At 42.0% G+C, this 8,238-nt stretch overlaps 1 protein-coding gene across 1 annotated transcript in view; it reads left to right on the top strand.

Annotated features, from left to right (window-relative positions):
* The window catches only part of neo1a (neogenin 1a), a 164,112-nt gene that overhangs the window by 82,799 nt on the left and 73,075 nt on the right, over window positions 1-8,238 (top strand). The window lies entirely within an intron of this gene.

Raw genomic sequence — 8,238 nt, 5'->3', positions numbered from 1 at the left:
GGGAGAAGCCCAGGCTAAAGCCACCCCCCAAGCAGATGGGAAAAAGAATGCCTGGACTCTGACACAGGGTTCCCATTCCTCAAACCAACAAAAAAGTCAGACAAAACATAACTGTTCACCGGACATCATGGTCCACCCGCGACCCTTCCTCAGGGCAACGATGCAGACTCGCCTCCTCCCTTCCGGAGCGTGGGGCCTCGAGCCACTGTGTTGGCTGGTGGAGGCGTGGCCGGGCTTGGCTGTTGCGGGGGTTGGTTGGAAGGATGGCCTGGCTGCTGGGTTGCTGGATGGTCCCGATGGTCGCTGCTGGACGGAGTAGTTAGCTGCAGGCGGTTACCCTTGGTGTTTGCTGCGGCTCCTTATCCCTTGCTCCTCCGCCGGACCCCCTGTGTGCTGCTGCTGCCAGTCGGCAGAGGGTTGGTGCTGGGGCCTACTGTTGACCTGCTGGTGGCTCCAGGGCAACTTCAGACAGTCCTTCTGTCTCCCTTCCCCGTGCCGGAGTGTGGCAAAACTGCCCAAAAATTTAATGAAACAGAAAAGCCCCAAGCCCCACCGTATCCTGCGTATTTGGGTCTCTGTTGGGCCACACAAACTGTGAAATAAGACAACCCAGCCAGTTTTAAGTGAGCTGTCTGTTTCAGAAAACATGTGGCGAAACAAGCTTTGCTCCCCTAATGTACGTCACTACAGTAGAATCAAAACCGCCCTCCATCTAAGTAACTCCATCCACAGCTGGAGTGCGACCGGACCCACTAGCATTCAAGCTAAGAGCTAATCATGGGAAGTGCTCTGTTGGCTGCAGAGACCAGCACAAATCTTGTAAGAGAAAGAGGAATTACCATCAAGTGTCTGTGACAAAACTAAAGGCGAGGGAAATCAAAGTATTTCAAAATGAATGTTGCTGTGTTTCTTTCTGTCTGTGTGTGTGTGTGTGTGTGTTTGTGTCCATGTTAAGTTGACTGTTGCGATCCACTCCACGTTTTCTCCAAACAAAACCATAGATGTATTTATTTTGCTTTCTGATGTTTACAAAATTGAATGAAACAAAAAAGCCCCAAGCGCCGCCATATCCCACGGTGCTCCAAGCTCCACGCTTTTAATTAAGGCGCCTTGTTGATCTAATACGAGTGAAGATTCAGCAACAGGATTGATTATTTCTCGCCTCAAATTAGTTCAGGAACAGATTTTGGTGGACTGATAAGGTGAAATCTATGAAAGTTTACCGAGTAAATGAAACAGCCAGGAGTAAAGTTCAAACCCCATTGGCTCATGGAACCTGGAACTTGCACTCAAACCCCATTGGCTCAGAACTAGGGGCTTGGCTGCTTATTTACAATAGAAGTTACACACACAGAAAACAGCCCGTTTTGGAACACTATGTTATAGAGGTGTGGCTCAAATGCATAATCTGAGTGGTACTTTGCTCAAAAAACTTAAACATGTTTTGGGCAGACTTATATTAACCTTTGTTATATAAATATGTAAAAAGGAGCACAATAGGTCCTCATTAAATTCTTTAAAATATGACCTATGACCATTACATCATTATAAGCAAAACAACTTGACTGTTGCCTTCAAATCAGCCTCAATTCAGTGCCTTATAGACATAGGTTTTAATATATTTGTTATTTCAACAAAATCAATGTTTGTAATCCATGTATTACATTTCCACTTTGAAATGCAAAAATGCTTTAAAAGTTTGACTTAAGGATTTGTAAATACTACAGTGGAAATACAGACTGTTTTTATTGTAGATGACAAAAAAAATGCAGTGCATAATGGGAACACTTTCTCCATTACTCCCCCCTGTCCCGTCCCGTCAACAATGTCCATAATATCGTGCATTGCGATATTTGGGCAGGACTACATCACGATATAAAGATAAAACGTTTTGGATATCGCCCAGGCCTAGTAGTTTGTTTACCCTAATAAAGTATTGTTAATGTGGGATTTTGTATGCAAAGGCTTATTAAGGATTTACTTAGGCCACCCACTGATAAGTTGACAGTGAAATAATAGTCCTTTGGATATTGTCGATCAATGGTTTCCTCAACACAACAGCAGAAGAACAGCAAAAGTGTTTTGAAGCTAGTCAGCGGCCTTTCGGTTGGTTTTATCTGATTGGTACGTTCAGGCACAGATACAAAAGGACTTCTCTGTTTAGTCTTGGTTTGGGTTAAGTACCAGAATAGAGTGTTTGTTTGCTTTTTAGGAAATCAATATGAATCTTCAGCTCTTCAACACCATGTGCGCAGTTTAAGCTTTTGAATGGGTGTGTGATGATAAAGGCATTTATTTTCTTCAATGTGCAAATGCCTGTTTGTTTCCTCTCTCTCTCTCTCTCTCTCTCTCTCTCTCTCTGTGTGTGTGTGTGTGTGTGTGTGTGTGTGTGTGTGTGTGTGTGTGTGTGTGTGTGTGTGTGTGTGTGTGTGTGTGTGTGTGTGTGTGTGTGTGTGTGTGTGTGTGTGTGTGTGTGTGTGTGTGTGTGTGTGTGAAGCCTGTTTGTCAGAGTATTTCAGCCAAGGGAGTGTTTCTTGCTCAGAACTCAATTTGAGGTGGGAACCTCCACCCCAGCATCCCCAGCAGAGCTCCTCTCCCAAGTAGATTTGAGATTCTGTCTGTAGGTAATGTTGTGGAAGGAGAATCATACAGACTCCTCAATTAATATTTCTGTGTTTTCCTTAAATAAGACTTGAACAACTGACTTACAATGTGCCTCATCTCGAGATGTATTACATATTATGTATAACATAGGGCTGTGAAAAGCAACGTGTAACCAAGGTATTGTGGTTTACCAACGGGGGGAGGGGTTGTCCCCATTACACACGGTGCTTACGGTGCCATGCCTCGTTCATATTCACATTGAAACAGCCTAATGTAAAAAGCAGCATAAAAGGTCCTGATTAAGTTCTTAAAGATATGACCTACAACCATTATTATTATACTATTACATCATTATAAGCAAAACAACTTCACTATTCCCTTCAAATCAGCCTGAATTCGGTACCTTGTAGACATAGGCTCTTATATATTTGTTATTTCAACAAAATCAATATTTGAAATCCATGTATTGCATTTCCACTTTGACATGCCAAAAGGCTTTAAGAATTTGACTAAAGGATTTGTAAATACTACCGTGGAAATCAGTGGAAATGGAAATCTGGAAATACCACCTTGTAGAAAGGTTTTCCTCCTATTGTCAAAGTATTTACAGTTTTTCTGAAGCCAGCCTTTCAAGTGAGCACAAACATAACACGAAACAAGCAGATATGGAACCACAGCTTCAGATTAAAAGTTGAAGTACTTGTTGTAGAGGGGGAGCCTCCTAGGAAGATGAACACAGACTAACAAATCACAATTCCATCCAACCCCACATCATGTCCCAGCTTTGAGGAGCATTGCATGAGGCTGGAAGCCCCCACACTCTTTTCATACCGTCTCCAACTTACTATTCATGTTGCGTAGGTTGCAACCCAAGTGTACCCTGTTAAGCACTTGCAAAACAAGCTTAGTTTGGGTCCATCTTTGCCAGTGCAACGGATCAAGCATCCCACCAACTGGATTCTGATGGTTCAGTCCATGAGTGCTGTTGTTTCAGTGGGAATGGAATGCATAGAATTTGCTTTGTTTGTTTTCAGTTTCTGTCATGAATTAATTAACCGGTTGTATTGCGCACCAACGTTCACTCAGCCAAGTTAAAGAAAAATATATATGCAATGAATATTTCTGTCTGTCTCTGGCTATCAGATTGGTGAGATTGCTTAACAAATGCTCTACTTCCAAGACCAGTGAGGTGTAGTTGTAAACCTCACTGCTTCTGCAAACCATTTACGTAAATTTTCCTCAATTTTTGTTTGTATTTTTGTTCTTGTAACTGCATGTGGTTTAAAATAACATCTGCACAACGTGGTTTTGTATTATCATTTCTCTTTATCCAAAGGGAACAGTGTTGCCTTATTCAGCTGAATCTAGTAGGAGATCCATAAAGCATACTGCACATTCTGTATCCTGTTAAGCTGCTCATTCTTATTCTATACTGGATTTTAATTAAGAGTAGAGGGAGCCCCTGTGTGTGTGTGTGTGTGTGTGTGTGTGTGTGTGTGTGTGTGTGTGTGTGTGTGTGTGTGTGTGTGTGTGTGTGTGTGTGTGTGTGTGTGTGTGTGTGTGTGTGTGTGTGTGTGTGTGTGTGTGTGTGTGTGTGGGTAGCTCCGAGGCATAGTAGGTATGTTTGTTGACGCTCATTTTCAGTTTATGGTGGCTCCATTCTACCCTGCTAATCTCCATCAAATGATGGACACATTCCTTCATTACCATTCATATGATTTTACGCTTTTCTGACAAACTCATGCGGATAATGTCAGGTTGTGATGCTTGTAATGGCATGCAGGCTGAATGATCCTTTCCACGTAGTAGGGGGGAGCTTTTCAGAGAGATAACCTTTTTTTTTTTGGTTTTTATTTTCTCTTATTTTACTTTCTGTCTGAATCCTCAGAAATCTCCCAATTTGATGTTGCCAAATTCAGCTGCCAATTTAGTATGAACAGTGTTCTTTTTGTTGACCTTCAAGTATAATGACATTAAGCTATATATTTATTGCCTTTTTCCTTTATTTTTAACACTGCATTAAAGCAATAGGGTGATGTCTGACTCTGTATTCTTTTCCAAATGGTATAATGGTTTAATATAATGATTCTGAGTATTGCCTCATCTACTATAATAAAAATACAAAACAGTTAAAATAAAAATGCAAATAGAATACTGGTTTGTGAGCCAAAATATAAAATCATGCTACTTTTAATAAAAACGTATTTATTTTTAACATTCACACTGTCTCAGCGAGTGGTTTCCATCTCATTGCCAGGTTTTTTTTCCCCAGCACATCTTGAAAAAATACCCTCTGGCTTAGTGCCTTGAACTCCCATTGTATTCCGACCACTACGACAATTATTGCACTCTTGCAATCACCGACTCTCATCAATGGTATTAAGTGTTGGGACTGGCAGTGCTTCCTCTGTTTCGATGGATGGCGTTGGGCCGGGGTGTGGAAAATGAAGCGTCTCGCTGGTCGATTACATGAAGAATTGTGATTAATTGGAGTAGATTGCATTGGCTCTATGCTCAGCATTTCCCATCCTCAATGCCCTTCCTTGCCTAGATCCTAATGTACCAACGCCCATTTATCTGTGCATGAGCTGAAAACGCACACACACCCACACAAAACCCCAGACAGCGAAAAGGTAGACTCAGCAGTTGATTTGGGCAGGCGAGAGGAACTTAGGACTTGGAAGTGGACTGAGGAAGATCTAAAACTAGGTAGTTGGTGGAGACATCCCTCCACGCTGAGATGTTAGTTTGATTTTTGTCTTGTGTCTGCTGAGAACATTGAGTGCTCAGCTATAAAACCTTTAGGGGGTGGGTGGGTGGGTGTGTGGGTGTGTGTGTGTGTGTGTGTGTGTGTGTGTGTGTGTGTGTGCGTGTGCGTGTGTCAGGTTTGTGTGTCAGGTTTGTGAGAATTACAGTTTCCTCTATTAGTCATTTGTAAGGAGGCTCATACACTTCAGACATGTCCATCTCCACTCCCTGAGCTACACCGCTTATATCCCCAAACTGGTTTCATTTTAGTTTGCAAAACAGATGAATATTCAGAGACCAAACAACCGGCATTTCAATATCCCACTGGTCCAAAGGATAAGAAGCCTCGTAGAGGGGGAGCATCACATTTGGAAATGTTGATGTAGTTTCTATGGCTTCTTTTAGTAGTCTCTAATTTTTGATTGTACCTTTAAAAATTAACCACCTTTTTTTTTTTTTTTTTTTTTTTTAAGTTTTTCTACTGTATATCCATGTCGTTTTCTTAAAAAAATATATAGAGAGAAAGAGAGACAAAAACATGTGCCATGCCTGATTTATCAATTAGAAGTAGTTTGTAGGCTCTGGCCGATATTCGATAATATCCAATATCATGATATTTGCCACCATATTTTCATGCTATTGAAATATCGCCCCCTCCCCCTGTCTGTCTGTCCGTCTGTCTGTCCGTCCATGGGACCACGATGAGTGACAGGCGGAGCTTATTCAGTTGCACACACAGAGAGGATGTACAGTATGTGGACGTATGCGTGCAGTTGCACAACAGCGAGAAAGCAAATGAAGTATTTGAATGTGGTGGCACACGTTTCGTGGATAGTGATTAAGTTGCAGCTCCGATGGCACCGACTATGCGCGTGCGAGCGATGCGTATCCCATCGATGGGGTATCCACAATCGGCGCGCCAAAGCAGTGTGTTTTTATGTTAGCTGTAGGTTATTTTATTTTACATCTGCTAATGGAATGAAACCGTGCGTAATGGGGACACTTTCAACGTGGCTCTCTCCCCGATCGCTTCCTCTCCATGCATAATGCGCAGAAAATAATCGTAACGAGTCATGCCACATTCCTCTGTGCCCTGTCACCACACGGTTTTTACTTATTTTATTTGGATGAACGACTCACGGCGATCGGAGCCTCGGAGAGCCGTGTTCATGTGCGTATCTGCACGCCGACGATTCACACCTCTTAAAATATATTTATGATTCCCCTTATTTATAATTCCTCATTGAAATGTTATCCCTGTGCATTTTGTAAGCTCCTATCTGTTTTATCCTGTTATTGTAATGCACATTGACTGACAAAAAAATAAACACGACTGCTCGACTTGAAGAGCTTCAGTCGACTGATGGTTTTCCAACTGATGACTTCAGACTCATCAACTTTCAGAGTACAGCACTACTCACACATATTAACATATCAAATGTTTGTTACATAAGGAAACTGAGTAAAATAAAATAACCTACTTCTAAAATAAAAACACACTGTTTTGGCACACCGATCATGGGTGACCCACAACTGGCGCGGCGCAGCCGGTACTGTCTGAGAGGGAGCGATCAGGGCGCAGAGCTGCCATTATTTAGAATTATATAGTTATGTTAACAATAATATATTGCGGGGGGAACTCTGTTTTTCCCAGGAAGGGGGAGTCCGGACCCCGCTGTCCCCCTCGTAATTGCCAAAGCCAATTTAATTTCCAAAGCTGAAGTTACGAGCCGGAGCAGTCTCAGCAGAGCAGCTGAAAAGTTTCCTTGAACATAGGATGGAAGACAATCAATGATGATAGCTCAACCATGATTGTGTTCCTCATGTAACTTTCAGGGTTATTTCCATATTTTTTGTATTTCAATAAAGTATATATACTGTGTAAAATTTGCCGGTGATGGCGGTAATGAGCTCAATACCGTGGTGACGTCACATAGCCGCGGTCATCGCCACAGCCCTAGTATTACCTATTCTCTTTGGAAGATAGATTTACCTTTGTTCCATGGTCTAGTATCAAAAAAGTAAACGTAAATTGTCCTACATTTGACTGCAGAATCCCCTACTCTTCCACTTGGCCCCTAAGAATAGTGAATGGTGAAGTCATCGTTTTCTCAGACACAACCATCCACACAATAACACAGAGCCCTCCAACAACTAGGCACTATGTGGCATTTTCTAGGGGGGAAATAAACAAAGAAAAAAAATAAGCTCTTAAAACTTACTAAAAACCCCAAGAATAGAACCACAGTTTATACTATTCAAGGCTTTTTAATTTAAGCAATTGTGTGCAAAGGCTACACATGTTGAGACCCAATGCTGGTTTCATATCAGCGGTTTCAAGCGCAGGAAACAATTATTTTGCGTCAAGATGAAAGTGGGGGTAGAGCAGCAACAAACAGCCTGTGGATCTGGTCTTTTCTAATTAGTACTGTGTGCCTCTCTGTGCCATTCAGAAAATTAGCATCCAGCGTGACGGATAAGTGGTCACACTACACCGCTGTTTGCACGTGGGTGGATATGTGGGTGGATTAATGCGCGTGAGCGGGCAGGACTGTTTTTGTTTCTTCGTCTGTGTTTAGGCGTAGGTGAGGTGGCAGATGCCCTACTCGCCCATTCTAAATTTAAGCATCTGTGTTGAGCACAGAGTTTCCGTGAGGAAGAATTGGTGCCGGTCAACGTGTCCTGGAAGATTTCAATGTCGCGGACAAATGGTAGAGATCTCAGTCAAATAGTGCCTGTGTTTATTCCGCTTAAGAATCATTGATTGGCAGGCTATATAGTGAAGGAATTCATGAAGGCATGTAGATTTATAAAAAAAAAAATGTAATTGAATATTCAAAACAAAATAAGTACCGTCAGTTAACGCTACTTTAAAAACAAACAAAT

This window comes from Zeus faber (assembly GCF_960531495.2).
Source record: "Zeus faber genome assembly, chromosome: 3".
NCBI lineage: Eukaryota > Metazoa > Chordata > Actinopteri > Zeiformes > Zeidae > Zeus > Zeus faber.
This window is presented reverse-complemented; position numbering and strand designations above follow the sequence as displayed.